Genomic DNA, 16,975 nt, shown 5'->3' with positions numbered 1-16,975 from the left:
TTCAGCGGTCCTGAGGCCAACACCGGGATCGTGCCCACAACACAACCCAGCGGCCTCGCCACAGCAAACAGTCTCTGCCCCGCCCGTTGCCCCGAGCCGACATCATCACCGGGCGCCCGATCACCCCCGAGCCGACATCATCACCGAGCGCCCGAACAACCCCGAGCCGACATCATCACCGGGCGACCGAGCGTCTTCATCAGTGACCGCGGTACCGCCCTGCTATTATCATCATCATCATCGGGCGCCCCAAGCCCCACATTGACTGTGCAATCGGGCACTTTCTGCCCCGCACTGACATCATAAATAGGCGCCCACGGCGCGGGGAGCCCTGCTGAAGGGCCAGGGGCAGAAAGTGATCCACAAGTGGGGCCTGTTTCAGGCAAGTGGGGAGGGGGGCGTTCAGGTGTGGCCACCCATTCCACACTCCAACGGCGAGATAGCGATTGTAGCCCCGGGCAATGAGGGCCAAAGGTATTTAGACGGCCGAGGGCCATTCAGCCCATCGAGTTCACACTGTCAATCTGCACAGTAACCCACTCAATCCCATTCCCCCCTGCTCTCTCTGTGGTAATCACTGTCCAGGAGGTCAGCACAGCCAGAGTGGGGGATGGGTAGCAGTTTGTAACTAAATTGGGATTTCTGCACTGATTTTGAGGATAAGCTATACTTCCCCTGCGCTGTCCTACCTGTGGGCTGTGTGGCAGTGTTGCAGCTTCAACTGGACACCAGGGAGCAGTGAGACTGCAAGGTGAGCACTGTTCTCTTGTGGGAAAGGCCGCAGAAGATATAGAATGTGGGGAAATAGATGGTGATATCTTGAAAAATGTCCATATTACAGAGGAGGAACTACTGATGTCTTGAAACACATAAAAGTGAATAAATCCCCAGGGCCAGATCAGGTGTACCCTAGAACTCTGTGGGAAGCTAGAGAAGTGATTTGCTGGGCCTCTTGCTGAGGCATTTGTATCATCGATGGCCACAGGTAAGCTGTGGGAAGGCTGGAGGTTGGCTAACGTGGTGCCACTGTTTAAGGTGGTAAGGACAATCCAGGGAACATCTGGAAACTTACTAACTGTACCTCTTATGCTCGCATTCAAATCATTTATGTAAATGACAAAAAGTAGAGGACCCAGCACCGATACTTGTGGCACTCCACTAGTCACAGGCCTCCAGTCTGAAAAACAACTGTCCACCACCACCACCCTCTGTCTTCTACCTTTGTACCAGTTCTGTATCTAAATAGCTAGATCATCCTGTATTCTGTGAGATCTAACCTTGCTAATCAGTCTCCCATGGGAACCTTGTCGAATGGCTTACTGAAACTTGAAAAGGTTCAGAAAAGATTTACAAGGATGCTGCCAGGGTTGGAGGATTTGAACTATAAGGAGAGGCTGAACAGGCTGGGGCTGCTTTCCCTGGAGTGTCAGAGACTGACAGGTGACCTTATAGAGGTTTACAAAATCATGAGGGACACTGATAGGATATCTGGTCAGCATAGACAGGTTGGACTGAAGGGTCTGTTTCCATGCTGTACATCTCTATGACTCTATGGCTGCATTGGGCAGGCTGAAACATTGCACCTGTCAGGGCAATGTATTCACCCACAACATTTTCATGTTGTCTCCTACTCCCGTAAATTCTATAACCTATACATAAAGACAGCAACACTGTGCATTGATGCTGTGAATGAAAATGATGAAGGAAATTTCACCTGCATTGTGAAAGGGCAGATGAGATACGAACTGCTGTAACAATGCTGCGGGTTGTTGAAAAAGGTTATGTGCAAATGTTTACTGATCAGGAGACTGTGTCCTGGAAGCAGACAATGGGGACAGCCTCCAGCCCCAAGTGAGAATTGAAGCCTATCCTGCACTAAGGCAGCATTGCTGGATCTATGAGACCATGAACAATAGTGCTGATCACAAGTCAACATTTCTTGTGAAGCACAATAGCAATGAGAGTTCTCTCCTATTGGTGTGGTTGAAGGAAGGTGAGAGTGGCACATACACATTTTTTTGCATCTAATGGAGAAGCAAGCTCACCCTTGACCTTCCATTTATTGATAAATCAAAAGCCGACGGTGACCATTAAGAAGGAACAAATTACTGCAGGTGACAAGAAGGATGTTGCATTTTGCTGCCTTGCCAGTGGGTTTCCTATTCCAACCATTGACTGGTACCAGTGTCCAGTGCACAGAGACAGGTGCACGGGAAATGGAACCATTAACCTCCACAACCTGATACCCCAAACGAAGACGTCCATTGTTTCTGAGACTCCGTATGGTCGGACAGAGGTGGAGAGTGTGCTATCAGTCCATAAGGTGAAGCCCGATTCCCTGTTAGAATGTTACGCATCCAATAAAGCTGGAGGAAGTTCCTTTTCCATCTCATTCCCTGGTCACCCTGCCACAAATGCTCTGTTCACTCCCTTCCTCTTGGTTGCAGTGGCTGTAGCAGTCCTGCTGCTCCTCTTCCTTCTGCTGCTCTACAAGTACAAACAGAGACCAACTTTGAGTTCTGTTGGAAGATCATCGAGGTGGTGAACGGGAATGATTATACTTTAAATGGCCCCACCCAGCTCCTGTACAATGAGAAATGGGAGGTCCCCAGGGAGAAACTCTGCTTGGGTAAGATCCTGGGAGCTGGAGCATTCGGGAAGGTGGTCGAGGCCTCTGCCTATGGACTGAGCACAGAGGATTCAGCCACCAAAGTGGCTGTAAAAATGCTGAAACCCAGTGTCCATTCCACTGAGACGGAGGTCGCTGTCAGAGCTGAACATCCTGAGTCACCTGGTACAGCACACACACGTTGTCAACCTTCTGGGAGCCTGTACACTCGGAAGGCCCAATTCTTGTCATCAATGAATACTGTTGCTATGGTGATTTATTGAACTTCCTGAAGAACAAGGCCCAGTACCTGACCTGGAATAATGCACTGAATGATTATAAGAACTTCATGCACAGCAAAAAGCCCCTAAGCCACTGCGTAAAGGGTTATCTGCCAATGAGGCCCAGGTTGACCAGTATAAGCCCAATAGTTTCTCAAACAGATTCCTTAACTATTGAAAAAGATAACGACCTGTTGCCATTGAACACTGAAGACCTCCTGAGCGTCTCCTACTAAGTTGCTCATGGGATGGATTTCCTGTCCTCCAGAAATTGCATTCACCGTAACCTGGCCGCCAGGTTTTACTGACTGGGGGACGGATTGCCCAGATTTGTGACTTTGGGTCGGCAAGAGACATCATGAATGACTCCAACTACGTAGTCAAAGGTAATGCATGACTCCCAATGAATTGGATGGCCCCAGAGAGTATCTTCGATTGTGTTTACACAGTGCAGAGTGACGTCTGGTCCTATGACATCCTGCTCTGGGAAATCTTCTGATTGGATTCGAGTCCTTATCCTGGAATTTCTGTGGACAGTAGGTTCTACAAACTGATAAAAAGTGGGCTCCAGATGGACAGGCTCAGTTCTGCAACTCCAGGATTGTACAACATGATGAAGTGCTGGAGTCTTGAGCCCATGGATTGGTCAACCTTTGATCAGATTGTGAAGCTGATTTAATAAGCTGAGGAGTGTATTCATGGAGCAGGATTATATCAGTCTGCCTGTGGAGTGTGAGCCTCTGGAATCTTCAACCTTCTAGTCTCCAGATCAGCGGAACTGTGAGATAGTTGATGAAACAGTGTTTCTGAGCAACACAATCACCTGCATGACAAAGTTAAACTGATTAAACTGCAGTCGTCTTTCTCCCTTAAAGGAGAAAGTTAAACATCACACAACAGCAGGTTATAATCCAACAGGTTTATTTGGAAGCACTAGCTTTCAGGGTGTTGCTCCTTCACCGGGTAACTAGTGGGGCAGATTCATAATACACAGAATTTATAGCAAAAGATCACCCTGTCATGCAATTAAGATGATACATTGAACAAACCTTTCATCTTTTTCAGTTCATTAATATGTAAATCCCAGAACTTCTTCTAAGTCACATCCTCAAGATACCTTTTTTTTAACTAAAGCCTTAAGTTAATAGCTCAGGCAATGTATTAAAGGTGTGAGGTTAGAGTCTATCTGTATCCCAATCTTGAGTCAGACTGGTTCTATTTGCAAAGTAGAAATTTACAAAATGTTATATGGATTGGCTGTCTGCAGCTTGTGTGCTTTTTGATCAAAAATAGAATGTATCTGTAAATACAATTCTACAAATGCAAATTCACCCCGTAGACATATGTGTATGTGTGTGTGAATGAGAGAGACTGTGTGTGTGTGTTTGTTTGTGTGAGTGCGAGTTAATACAGACAGTCAACACCAACACCTCTACATCTTTTAAGGAAACTTCTTCAACCTGCTGTTCCCAAGACTCAGTGCCTTTTAATTCTATTTATCTTGATACTTTCACAACATTTTCTGATTGAATTGTTGCAGATTTATTTCTACAAGCAGAAGAGATTTATTTGATGGGTAGACCGTTCAATTGAAGGAATAATTAGACGGCTATTTGAGGGAGAGAGGGTACCTTTTGAAAATAACCTGGCGGTGCATGTTGTTTTTTTGTGTTCTCAAAAAGTGCTCTTTAATTAATGCTGAGCATTTTCAAAACTTGAAACATGTAAAGGAAAATGGCAAGGGCATTATTGGATTCCTGAAGAAGTTTTCTGAAGAAGGGCTGATGTCCGAAATGTCGATTCTCCTGTTCCTTGGATGCTGCCTGACCTGCTGCGCTTTTCCAGCAACACATTTTCAGCTCTGATCTCCAGCATCTGCAGTCCTCACTTTCTCCTCAAGGGCATTATTGGGCCCTGGGTCCATGAGATCGTAACTAAATCCCAGGCTGACTTTACACATTAAAAACGTATGTTGCATTAAAAGAGACTCCAGGGGAAAGGGTCATTATTTGAAGTACAAGTACCATAGACCCACATGTAGAATACACCTGGATTCAACATTTTTACTAACACTGCTTATGCAATGAAGTAACTTTGAACTTTTGTCTTAACTTTTATATAATCTGTATTTTTTCAACTGCTTTCGAAATGTTTAGTGAGAATTGAATTTCATTTTATTTTTAAACTGGGAAAACTGCTTGAAAAAAAATTATACATAATTAATTTGCTTATTTCGGAATACTGACACTTGGCCTCTGAAGTAGGGAAAAGGAGTGTCATGAAGTTAAACTGAGGAGGTAACAGAGATTTAACTGGTAAATTACTGGAGTTATAGGCGTGCAAGCCATGTCAATCCAACCTGCTTTTGTAATTTAACCCTTTTAGTCCCAGTGAAATGGTGCCACAATATCACAATCAAATGAAAGCAAGTGTATACAGTCTCCCTGAGATGTTCACACTCTTCCTTCTTCCCAACAGTTGCTACTACTGCTGTAGTGTTAGCAGACAGCAAGGTGGAAAAGGGTCTCTTCAACTGTGTGTGAAGCATCCTCAACAAATTGTTTTCAAATCGCCCCCAAAAGAAATGTAGAAACAGAGAAAATAAGTGCAGGAATAGGCCATTTGGCCTTTCAATATGATCATGGCTGATCATGCAATCTCAGTATCCTGTTCCCGCTTTCTCTCCATACCCCCGATCCCTTTAGCTGCAAGGGCAACATCCCACTCCCTCTAGAATATATCTAATGATGTATTCAACAGCTTCCTATGGGAGAAAATTCCACAAGTCAACAACTCTGAGTGAAAAAATTCTTCCCCATTTCAGTCCTGAATGGTGTACACAAATGTGGTCACAGAATCATTTCCATGGATCAGAAGATATGGGATTAAGTCCCATAGATACCAGAAATGTATCACATGTTTGAACTGGTAGATTAAAAGAAAAAGTTGAGAATCATTCCATGCAGAAGGAAGCATTTGCCTCTTCAAGCCTGTGCCAGCCTTTTGGAAGAGCTGGTCACCCCATATCACCCCATATGTTATTTCTCTGTCTCACTCTCAGAAAACCTTGGATGGGAAGTGATGAGAATTATTTTTACACAGCAATTTACTGCTATCTGGATTGTCTTTGCTAGTTATTGCAAGGGAGTGGTATATAAAAGGAGGGATGTTTTATTGCTGTTGGTGGGATCACAACGACAATAATGTGTACAAATTCATTCTCTTTGTTGGAAAAAGGGTATAATTGCATTAGAAGGAGTTCAGAGAAGATTCACTCAACCCATTCCTTGGATGAAAGGATTATCTTTGAAGAAAATTCAAGCTGGTTAAGCCTGTATCCATTAGAGTTTAGAGGACAGAGCGGTGATTCCCATTGAAACATGGAAGACCTTTGAGGACTGTGTAGAGTGGATACTGGGAGACATTTCCTCTCAAGGAGGAGACTAAAACTGGAGGGCATAATTTAAGAGGTCTCCTTTTTAAGAAAATAAGAGGTCTCCTTTTTAAGACTGAAAACGAGGAGAAATAGTTTCCTTCAACAGGTTGTTAGACAGTAACATTCGCTTCCGCAGCTGGTAGTGGGTAGCTGGATCTCTAAACTTATTCAATAATTAGAATTTTGATAGACAAAGGAGTCAAGGGTTATGGGATGCAGACAGGAAAAGGGAGCTGAGATCGCAGCCAGATCAGCCAATGTTTTATCGAATGCTGGAGCACTATGAAAAGTGTCTACTCTGTTCCTTAATCCTATGTTCCAATATTCTGTGTTTCTGCTGGAACAGGCACTGGAAGCAGATTCCAATGGTAACTTCTAAAAAACATGAAATAAATAATTGAAAAGGAATCTATTTGATGGGGTGTGCAGGGAGAACAGCTGAAAGCAATTCAGTCCATTGAGCCATTTAATGCAATCTTGGTTGATTGAGTGAGTATTTCAGCGTTTTTTCACTTATGATATCCTCACAAGATTTCAGAGATAGGTTTTTGATTCCAGTCAACCCCTACTTTAAATATACTTGAAGATTGAGCTTTGAGAGGCATTTACTCATGAATTGGCCCTAACAGCTTTCTGTGGTAGAGTATTCTATAGGTTTTACAGCTCTGAGTGAAGAAATTCTTCCTCATCTTAGTCCTGAATAACGGGATAAGGACCATGTGCAGGCAGGTGGGATTAGTTTAGAGTGGCATCTTGGTCAGTGCAGGCATAGTGGGCCAAAGGGCCTGTTCCTGTGCTGTAATGTTCTGTGTTTCAGAGGCCTCTCATGTAGAGAATTTCAAAAACTCATGAACCTCTCAATAAAAATGCTTTTTTTTCATTTCGGTCCTAAGTGGTATCATCGATATTTTAATATTTTGCCCTTCGTTCTGGGGACCCACCTGAACAGAGGGCACATTTTAGCTGCTTCTACCCTGGTCTATCACTTTAAGGATGTTGGATGTTTCAATGAGATCACTTCATTCTTGGAACCCTAGGGAATACAGGCCCTGTTTGTCTGATTTCTCTTCACAGGACAGTCACACCATCCTGGGAAAGTCTGGTGAGCCTTTGCTGCATTCTCTCCATGGCAATAATATCTTTCCTGAGGGAAGACCAAAACCGTACATACTACTCCTAAGCTGGACTTCACTGCCCCTCCAATAAAACCTTCTTGTAATTCAGGCCTCCTACTGGCTTCTTACACATTAGCCTTCAGTGTCTTATTATGAAGGTCGCATGTGTCCCCTTGTACATGTACACATTTCAACCCTCAGCATTTAAGAAATACTCTGCACATCTGAATCTCCTTCTACAGTGGCTAACCCCACATTTTCCACATTAATATTCCATCTGTCCATTCACTAAAAGCCTGTCCAGGTTCTTCTGAACTCCCTTTACACCTTCCTTACACCACAGATTCCTGCTTAGCTTTACATCTGCAAATTTGTGATGTCCCCATCTCCAAATCACTGATATATATTATGAACAGCAGGGGTCCACTGACTCTGTGATAAATTAAGACGAGAGAATAGGTGGTTTGGGTTCCCAAACAGAAGTCCGACGGATGACCCATACAAAAACATTAGGCGATGAACAATAGCTATTGGGAGGTCAGAAGATTTTAGACATGGTAAAGTCAGCCCAACAGCAAATTTGACGAAAAAAAATGGGCTCAAAAACTAAAGAATTAATTGGACTTTGGCATCAATATTGTCAGGAATTTAAAGATACTTCTTTACTAGCCTCTTGGTATGGAAATGCCACTAAATTGGATATCAAATTGACCAAAGGAGGTATTCTTAAACCAGTTGAAGTTCTTAGAAAAGAACATGCACATGAGAAAAGGTTACAATCTGAAAGATCCCAATGTAAATGCACATAACAATACTAAAAAACTGCACAGTTCAATGGTCCTTAAATTAACGAGGGAGACTTTGAATATGCAGATCTCAATTATTGGACATCAATAATTCAAAAAGGGGGAAGTGAATCTACATGGAAGGTCCCATCAAATTCCATTTAAGTCATAAGACAATGTAGCTTAGTGGGGATACTGTAGATGGTCAACTAGAACTCACTGCTGAGGTGACACCATATCTGGGAAAACATCAAACGGTCAACTCTGCAAGTGGCAAAGGTGTAATGTACAGCATTTTAGTGACAAATTACTGAGAAGGAGGCAGAGGTGCAAGTAAACAACCTCTGAGCGAAAGGATGTGAAGCTGGGACTTCAATTCAAACTCCAACTAGTACCAAGATAGAAACTGCAGCCTGACAGTGGATGATGGCTTAAAATGTCCAAAGTTTGATTTGAAGAAATTCTGGGTCACTCAACACTACATTTTGGAACAGTAGTTGAGCAGTATAGACAGAGAGTGGACAAGTTAGGAGGTTTTCGGAGGAGGCAGTGTTGCACATCAGTTGACATGGGAGACATTAGGGAATTGTCTGTGAGGTTAGAATGGGGTGCAAGGAGCAGAAGGTGAATCCAATGGATAAGTAAAGTGAGGATAATAGCAATAGATTTGATGACATTACAGATCAAATGAATAAACCAATTTTATTGTTGATAAATTTATTAAATGTACCGTCCATTGTAACAGAGCTGAAAATGTGTTGCTGGAAAAGCGCAGCAGGTCAGGCAGCATCCAAGGAGCAGGAAAATCGATGTTTTGGGCATAAGCCCTTCTTCAGGAAGGGCTCATGTCCAAAGCAGGAGAATCGACGTTTTGGACATGAGCCCTTCTTCCTGAAGAAGGGCTTATGCCCAAAACATCGATTTGCCTGCTCCTTGGATGCTGCCTGACCTGCTGCGCTTTTCCAGCAATACATTTTCAGCTCTGATCTCCAGTATCTGCAGACCTCACTTTCTCCTGTCCATTGTAATAGCAACGGTTTAGTTGACATTGGCAACTGTTTGGCAGATGCAGCAGCAAAAGCTGCCTCTAAAGGGGGATCTTATGGTTGTGCCCAGAATGATGAGGCAGCCTACAAATTCTAACAAGAACCAGTCTACTTCAGATGAATTAATGCCAACCATCCGAGATGTTGTTAATCTTCAGGGGGACGCCCCTGACACTGAGAAGCTGTTATGGTCTGAGTTGGGCTGTTTGTATGATCCTGACGCTCAACTCTGGACTACTCCCGCGGGTCAAACTTGTATGTCGGATGAACTTGTTCAATGGGTTATTGAATGTGTTCATTGCGCAGCCCATTGTGGTGCCAGAGCGGTTCGTGACTTCCTCTGAGCACCCTGGTGGCATCCCCGCCTGCAGTTTATTAGCTCAGAAGGTTAGTGACCAAAGCTTGATCTGTCTGGAGCATAACCCCGGCAAGAGCGTTCCCTGTGATCAGGGGGAAGATACCCATTGTCTGGCAGCCCTTTTGAGATACTCCAACTGGACTACATTGAGTTGAGTAAATGCGAATGCTTATCATTGATGTCTTTTCTTAGTGGATTGAAGCCTACCCTACTACTAATGCTACTGCTGAGACTGTAGTGAAGATTTTGCTTCAGGAAATTATGCCCCGCTTCAGTATAATTGTGTGCATTAACTTGGACTATGGACCATACTTTGCTAATATTAATGAAGAACTCTGTTCCTAGCTTTCTATTCATCTGCAACTGCATTGTGCTTATCGTCCTCAGGCTACCGGCCTTGTTGAACTCCTAAGACTAAACTTGCCAAAGGAATGGCTGAGACTGTCCTCTCCTGGGTTATGCTGCTCCCTATAGCCTTATTCCAGATGTGATCCACACCTGCGGGCAAGACACAACTGTCTCCAGCTGAGATTCTCTATGATCACCTGCTCCACACTCCTTGAGGCTCTCTCCTCAGTCCACTTCCACCACAAGACCGAAGTAATGATTGGTCATGTTCTTGCTCTAACTAACCTTATGTGTGTCTTTCACTCCCTTTCAGCCTCGTCACAGGTGTGGTCTCCAATCTCATTGGGATGGCCCCTTCCAGGTTTTACTTACTACCCGTACGGTGGTCAAAGTCACCGGTCGCTCGGCTTGGGTCTACCTGCACCATTGTAAGTTGATTGCCCATGCCAATCAAAGGGGAATACAAGGAGAGAATACTGGAATAATGGGATCCTGTCTATTTGGGTTTTTGAATTTTGCTGTTGTTTTAATGCTATTCTTATGACAGATACTTTGCTATAAATTCTGTGTCACGATCGAGCCCTCCACTATCACCTGATGAAGGAGCGTCGTTCCGAAAGCTAGTGTGTTTCCAATTAAACCTGTTGGACTATAACCTGGTGTTGTGTGATTTTTAACTTTATAAAATTATGAGATGTATAGATAGGGTTGAAGGTCAGAATCTTTTTTCCCAGAGTTGAAATGCCAAATTCTATTTACTACTATGTAAGGTTAGGGGAAAGTTCAATGGAGATGTGAGGAGCAGGTTTTGTACACAGAATAATAGAAATCTGGAAAGCATTGCCAGGGGTGATTGATGGAGGTAGATGCGATAGGAACATTTAAGGGACTTTTAGATAAGCACATGCAAGGAATGGAGAGATGTGAACTAAGGCAGGAGGGATTAGTTTAATTTGGTGTCATGTTTGGCACAACATTGTGGGCCAAAGAGCCTATTCCTGTGGTGTACAGTTTTTTAAAATTTGGGAATGTGTGTTGTGAGGAAGATGTAAAATAGCTTGAGGAGAATTTGGACAGCTTAGTGAATGTGCAAGATCATGGCAGATGGAATATAATCTGGGAAAGTATGAGGTTATCAACTTTGGTAGAAGATACAGATGTGAATAATAATGCTTGAATAGTGAAGTTGGAAAATGGGCATATACAAGAGGATCTAGGTGTCCTAGTCGACAAGTCACTGAGTAATATGCAGTTGCAGAAAACTATTAAGAAACTTAACGTAATGCTAGTCTTTGTTTCTGGAGGATTTGAGTGCAGAATAATGAAGTCTTGTTTCAATTGTGTAGAAGTTCGATTAGACCAATGGTTTTGAATTGGTACGTATTCTGCAACAAGGCAAAAGGTGTGCTACAAAATGTTTGGGATGCAATGTCGCTTGACCTGAGCATCTAGTCTACATTTGTGCTTCCGATTTCTTCCAGAGCCTCAGTATCAATTATTGAAGGAAGTATCTGCTGACACCAGAAACCATAGCGACTGTGCATGAGCAAACCTTCAGAGCTGTGCATGTGCAGATTTCCGATACTGCACACGCAAAGGAGAAGGGTACTCTATTACATAGCCTCCTTGTGCATGTGCAAGACCAAACATTCAATGTGGATATGCACAATGATTGTGTGTCATATTTTCAGTGTGATAAGGTATTGTGCATGTATAGTAAAGTGGAATAAATGTTTCTATGTTAGCACAAATTTTTAAGTGAATATTTTGGATTTTTTTTCAATTATGTCATTGAAGTAACGCTTAAAAATCTAAGAAGAAATTGATAAGCTTCTTGCCAAAAGGGGTGATTGTCAGTGACAGACACAACTGTCAAGACCTCATGGTCAAACATCTCAAAACACTACAAGAGACATTCAAATTCTACTTCCCCTCAACAAATGTGGAATGCCATGACTGGATACATGATCCATTTAGTTCTGATTCATCACAAGAGTTGATGTTAAAAGGGAAAGAGGGATACACAGAGCTATGAATGGATCACACATTAAAGCTGATGTTTGAAGAGATGTCGTTGACTGGTACATGAATATACAACAATCCCTGACCACACTATTATTCTGCTTTTGCCATTTTTGACAACATTCTTGTGGGAGTTTGTATTTTCAACAATGGCGTACATGAACACCAACGTGGGGCAGTACTTGTTAGTGGAGCAAGATACGTGGCTGACTCTTCTTGAATCAAAAACGCTGGTGACCACCAGCTGGCTCCAATTTCCCATGTCCCCAGTAAATTGTAATTTACTTTGTGATTTGCTTTGACCCAATATACACAAATAGTTAGAAATAGTTGATTTTGAAGTTGAAGACGGTACATTTTTGTTGGCGGATTTGAAACTCTTGAACCTTTTTTAGCTTGTACGCAGTGTTGCAAACCTCTCCAGTAAGGACTTACCCATAGTGAATGATTAAAAAGTAGACTTTCATTTGATTGGCTCTGTTGGCTGGGTGGCTCATTTGCAACGCAGAGTGATGGCAACAGCTTGGGTTCATTTCCCACATCAGTGGTTACCATGAAGGACTTACTCTCCTTCTCAACCTTTTCCCTCGCTTCTGATGCGGTGAATCTCAGGTTATATCATCACTAGTCATCCCATACGAATGAAAGAGCAACCCTATGGTCCAGTAGGACTGTAGCAAGTTTACCCAAGATACAGAACTTATCCCTTTGTATCGGAAAATTGTATATTCCTCCACTTTTTAAGAAAGGCAAAAGAGGAACGCCAGGGAATTATAAACCAGTTGGCCTAACATCTGTGGTGAGGAAAGTTTGGAGTCTATGAGTAAGAGTCTATGGGATAAATACAACACATTAAAAATGTTCAGTTAATCAGGGAGAGCCGATGTGGATTCTGACAGGTAGGCTATGTCTGACAAACTGCACTGAATGTTTTGAAGATGTGGCTAAGATAGTGGACGTGGGGATGTCTATGGATGTTGTTTATATGGACTTCCAGAAGGCACTTAATAAAGTCTCACATCAGAGACTGCTGACCAAAGTAGAAGCCGATGGAAGTGAAGGCAAATTACTGACATGGCTTGGCAACTGGTTGAGTGACAGGTGACAATGTGTAGGTACTTGGAATTGGCAGGATGTGACCACTCGTGTACACAAGGATCTGTGTTACAGCCTTGATTATTCACATTATTTATTAATGATATGAATTTTGGCAAAGGAAGTCATATATCCAATTTGCTGATGACACAAAATTAGGTGGCATTGTGGACTGTTTAGACAATAGCATAAAATTACAAAGGGATATTGACATAATAAGTGAATGGGAAAAACTATGTGCAGATGGATTTCAATGTAAGCAAGTGTGAGTTTATCCATTTTGGACTGATAAAGGGACTGATCAGGGTACTTTATAGATGGTATGAAGTTAAATACAGTGGGTGTCCAAAGAGACGTGGGAGTTTAGGTACATTGACTTTAAAATGTTATTAATAGGTGCAGAAAATAATCAAGAAAGTTAGTGGAGTGCTGACCTTTATATCTAGAAGACTGGAAACATAAGGATGCAGGAACTATGCTGCAGTTGTACAAAAACCTAGGTTTGATACCATTTAGAGTACTGTGAGCAGATCTGGGCACCACACCTATGTAGGGTATATTGGCCTTGGAGAGAGTACAACATAGGTTTACAACAATGATACCTGGACCTCAGGGGTTACGTTATGAGAAGAGATCACACAATGTGACCTGTTTTCTCTAAAATTTAGAAGCGTCCAAGATATAAATCTTCAAGATATCAACAGCAAATTACAAGGTAGATAATCCCACTGGTCTAGGATTCTAGAGAAAAGGGACATAATCTGAAAATTAGGGCCAGATCATTCAGGAGTGATGTTAGGAAACACAAAGGGCGGTAAATGTTTGGAACTCTCTTCCACAAATGCTGGATCAGTTGTTAACTTTAAATTTGAAGGATTATTTTCGTTAAACAGAAGTATTAAGGGTTATGGGTCAAAGGCAGATATGTGGAGTTAGGTCAAAGATCAGCCATGATCATATTGAATGGTGGAATAGACTCAAGGGGCTGAATGGACTACTTCTGTTCCTAAGTGCAAGTTATTGTGATGTTTATGAGCAAGCAATGCACCTGACAAAAGTGGGAACCACTGCACCTGGAGTTTTGGTCTCCTTATCTCAGTAAAGATATTATTGCCATCGAGGGAGTGCAATGAGGTTTCACCAGACTTGTTCTTAAAATGGCAGGACTGTCCTGTGAAGAGAGATTGGGTGAACTGAGCCTGTATTCTCTACATAAAAACTGGAAAACAAAACCTGCAGATGCTGTACATCAGAAACAAAAGCAGAAATTGCAAGAAAAGCTAGGCAGGTCTGGCAGCATCTGTGCAGGGAAATCAGAGTTAACGTTTTGGGTCTGATGATCCTTTCTCATAACTCTTCACAGATGCTGTCAGAACTGCTCAGCTTTTCCTGCAATTTCTGTTAGTGCTTCTGTATTGTTTAGAGTTTTGAAGATTTATGGGTGATCTCATTGAAACCTACAGAATAGGAGAGATTCAAGTAACATGATTCCCCTGGTTGAGGAGTGTAAAGCTAGGGGGCACAATTTAAAAACAAGGAGGACACCATATATGTTTGAATGAGGAAATGTTATTTTATTCAGAATATTGTGAACCTTTGGAATTCTTTACCACAGAGCACTGTGGAAGCTCAGACTTTTGAGTACAGAGATTGATAGATTTCGGATTTCCCCAGTGGTGTATGCAGTTATGGGAATGGGGTAGGTAAAAGGCGTTAAAGTATTTGATCAGCCATGATTGTATTAAATGGCAGGACAGGCTTGATGGGCTGAATGGCGGGCTATTCTTCCTCTGATATGGTTGCTGGCTTTTGGGGATTTTTTTGGCCTGATGGAGGTTTCAGTGTCTGTCATGAGACTAAGTCAAAAATCACACAACACCAGGTTATAGTCCAACAGGTTTAATTGGAAGCACACTAGCTTTCAGAGCGTTGATCCTTCATCAGGTGATTGTGGAGGGCTCGATCGTGACACAGAACTTATAGCAAAAATTTACAGTGTGATGTAACTGAAATTATACATTGAAAAATTGATTGTTAAGTCTTTCATCTGTTTGAATATGATAGTTTCACTTCTTTCATGTGTAAATCACAAAATCTTTTTTTAAAAAGTTGCATTCTCGGGTTAGCTGTTAACAATAGTGATAGCTAGACAATATGTTGAAGGTGTTAGCCCCCTGTGTTCTCTGTCTATGCCATGATGTTTAGATTGATTCTAATCTAAAAAGTGAGATAACGGAGTTTTACATAAATTCATGCAGTTTTTGAGCTCAGAGTTCTACATGAAAGCATGCAGTTTTTGAGCAAAGTACAATGTAACTCTGCAAGTACAAATTCACTCCACAAAATATGTGTGTGCATGTGGGTCTTTGTCTGTCTAGGTTGGGGGTTGTGAGTGTAAGAAAGTGTATGTGTGTGTGTAGTGAGTATAGAGTGTCTTAAGTCTGTGAGAGGGTGCATGTGAGAGTGTCTGTGTGTGCATCTGTGTATGTGTGTCTGTGTGTATGTATGTATAGGAATGCCTGTGTGTGTAGGAGTGTCTGTGTGTATAGTGCAATGGTGATCACCTGTAATGTGACTGAACCCAAGGTCCCTGTTGAGGCCCTCCCTATGGGTACCGAACTTAGCTATCAGCCTCTGCTCGGCCACTTTTTGCTGCTGCCTGTTGGACTATAACCTGGTGTTCTCTGATTTTTAACTTTGTACACCCCAGTCCAACACCGGCATCTCCAAATCATGACGGTCTCAGGGCAGTAACTGCTGTGTAAACGTCATTAGAAACTTCCAATTTTCCATCATGGCCTGAAATTGCACATCTCCCACCCTTAAAACATGGCACTTTACATTTTCACAAGGGATAGGTGTTGTGTCAAACTGGGTTTTGCACATACATACTTTATGGAGGCAGTTGGGTGTTTAAATCACCACCTACCTCCAACAAAGTGTGATTTTGACATCTTGTGGCAGTGGATCCGGAGTATGCAAATTGCGGGGTAGGGGGACACAGTGGTTAGTACTGCTGCACCAGGGACCCGGGTTTGATTCCAGCCTTGGGTGACTGTCCGTGTGGAGTTTGCATGTTCTCCCCGTGTCTGCGTGGGTTTTGTCCCACAATCCAAAGATGTGCAGGTTAGGTGCATTAGGCAGGGGAATATAGAGTAATAGGGTAGGGGAATGGGTCTGGGTGGGTTATGCTTCGGAAGGTCAGTGTGGACTTGTTGCGCCAAATGGCCTATTTCCACACTGTCGGGATTATATTCCATAAAATGGTGTTAGTGTGAACAGACATTTTGGTCAGCGTGGACCAGTTTGAGCCAAACGGCCTGTCTCTATGCTGTAGGACTCTATGACTCATTGGGTACTAGTGGATGCTAGGTGGGTTGACATGGTAGGTGGAGGGGGGTCTGGATCATAATTAATTCAAATATGGTATTGAGAGGCATGGGTCATGTCTAAGACCCTGCAGGATCCTCAACCAGTATACACGCTATGAATTTACCGAGTTACCTGTTACCTTTGTGTGTATCAGGGAAAGGAGCACCAGCTGGCAGCAGTCAGTGAAGAGAATTGTAATTTTGTTTGAAGACAACAAAGGAAAGAATTAGACTATACAGTTTTTAACAACTTTACTAATAACTATCCAACGTTTAGAAACTTGAGTACCACCCAGATACCCATAGGTTTTGCCAGTTTGTTGAATTCTTTGGTCATTGCTCAGCGGCCATCCTTGGTTTGCCCCATCCATCCTCCGCCTCCACACCTTCGCTCTCCCTCACTTCCTTCCCCCACCCCCTTTCATCTCTCTTTCCCCCTCCCTCCTCTCTCTTTACCAATTCCCCTCCCTGTTTTCCCCCTTTTTCCTTCCCACCCCCCTCCCTGACCAA

At 42.8% G+C, this 16,975-nt stretch overlaps 1 long non-coding RNA gene and 1 pseudogene across 3 annotated transcripts in view; both read left to right on the top strand.

Annotated features, from left to right (window-relative positions):
* Positions 1 to 204: 204 nt before the first annotated feature.
* Positions 205 to 16,975, top strand: part of LOC140483933 (uncharacterized) — a 92,982-nt gene continuing 76,211 nt past the window's right edge. The window contains exons 1-2 of one of the 3 annotated variants that reach the window (XR_011962064.1): positions 205 to 751; positions 10,291 to 10,405. This is a non-coding gene — a long non-coding RNA (uncharacterized lncRNA). The remainder of the gene's footprint in view (positions 752 to 10,290; positions 10,406 to 16,975) is intronic. The other 2 variants (XR_011962065.1, XR_011962066.1) reach the window with 2 other exon arrangements.
* LOC140483518 (mast/stem cell growth factor receptor-related protein Kit-like) lies at positions 1,757 to 7,205 on the top strand (annotated as a pseudogene).

The sequence above is a fragment of the Chiloscyllium punctatum genome, chromosome 12 (assembly GCF_047496795.1).
Source record: "Chiloscyllium punctatum isolate Juve2018m chromosome 12, sChiPun1.3, whole genome shotgun sequence".
Taxonomy (NCBI): Eukaryota; Metazoa; Chordata; class Chondrichthyes; order Orectolobiformes; family Hemiscylliidae; genus Chiloscyllium; species Chiloscyllium punctatum.
The sequence above is the reverse complement of the archived record's forward strand: the minus strand, read 5'-3'. Positions and strand labels throughout refer to the sequence as shown.